This window comes from Dendropsophus ebraccatus, chromosome 12 (assembly GCF_027789765.1).
Source record: "Dendropsophus ebraccatus isolate aDenEbr1 chromosome 12, aDenEbr1.pat, whole genome shotgun sequence".
Lineage (NCBI taxonomy): Eukaryota > Metazoa > Chordata > Amphibia > Anura > Hylidae > Dendropsophus > Dendropsophus ebraccatus.
Window position 1 is genome coordinate 47,746,762 of NC_091465.1, and position 1,784 is coordinate 47,748,545.

A 1,784-nucleotide genomic window follows, 5' to 3' on the forward strand; every position below is an offset into this window, starting at 1 on the left:
TCATGTGATAACAGTCATCTATTAATCAATTTGTACATATAATCAACAAATAATGTGCATACACTATTGCAGGTACCATGACAGGTATACAAAAAAGCACAACCTGTGTGCTGTGCCAAATTCAGAGTAGACAGCTCTGGAGCCTCTGAAGGTAAGTACAATATAGCCTACCTCCAGGCTGAAGTACATCCAGAATGAGTACCCAGCTGGGACAACCACATCAGTGGGGGATCGGGGGGGGGGGGGGGGGATTTGTCAAGAAAGTAACAACTTGTTTTGTAATGACCACTATTGTATGGGTGACATTACCTGATACTCTTTGAAGGGACTGCCTGGGAAAGAAAATCTCTATTGCTGTTATAAAAATAATAACCAAGCTATACTTACCTCTCCTTGTCCCAAGCAGCTGCCATTCAGATGTTCTTGATCACCTGCTGATCACCACTTATTCTTGGGTCCTGTGATGTGCCAACTCCACAGCAGCTGCACCACTGAGCCAAGTAGTGATTGCATCCATTTTCCACCCTAGTCAGTGATCGAAGGAACCAGAAAGAAATGGTGACCAGCAGGAGACTGAGAGCATTGTCCCAGCAGTTGTGGGGGACCTGGAAAGGTAAGTGAAATAGGTTTATTATTTTTAAACTGCCTGACGGCATGGAGATTTTTTTTTTTTTTTATCCCTGGACATCTCATTTAAGCCCTAAAGACTTCTTCCTTTTAAACTACATGCCATTACTGCAAATACACAATGTTCTTCCTGATTTCTTAACTAATTTTTATATATATTTTTTTTAAATCAATGGAAGACTCAAGCATTTTACCAGGTGCCCTCTGCTTGGCACAAAGACAATGCCCACCCAGCCAAGCACTGGCTAAGGGAGTTCTATCCTGTGGCCAGTGATTGGATAACCAGAGATATCATATGTGTCCAAGAGAAAGAAACATACATTGTCAGCATAAAAGTACCACTTGGCCTATCTAGTCTCCCCTTCCAAGAACTAGAAGCTCTGAGCAGTGGGCGTGGCCCCATTAGCATTGCAGCAAGTTAGAATGTATTTTGCTATTTGTCATCCTCCCTGAGCTTTTTTTTAACTAATATTCACTCATATTATCCACTCGACTTTACCAATACTCCTTATCTGAATGTCATCATTAAGCATTGTGCCTTTATTAATTGATATATTTTACAACAATATAGAAACTCCACCTCATTGACATTCATATTGCATTATTGTCAAGAACCCAACAACAAAAATTCAAAGTTTGTGTAGAGATGAGCTAGGCAAAATTAGTTTCGCGAGCTTCGCAAATTTTCAGCCAAACTCTTTAAGATTCACGAATCAAATCTTAATAAATTTCATTTAAACAGCCCAAACAGCTACAGTACTGGGACAGAAGGTTATAATGTTAAAGCTTGTTGTTGTAAAAGTGTCAAAAATTGGAAAATCACAATTTAAAAAAAAAAGTCAATCAGCCAGTCCATCATCCAATTTCCGCCATTCCTCTCCTTTCTGTCTTTATATTACTCTGTTATTCTCTCCCTGATCTGCTCTAACTGCCTGCTGCGATCCTGCTCTCTCCTCCACTCAGCAAACTGGCCACCTTCAGAAACGAACCGCCTTATATAGAGGGAAGGTGCTGAGATCACCCACAATCAGCCCTCTTATCCTTTTCTCTCCTCTCTGTCCCTATATCAATCTGTTAGGGTCCTATTCCACAGACCGAGGAGGGCCCGATCAACGATGTAAACGAGCGGCGATCTGCTAGATCGCCGCTCGTTTACT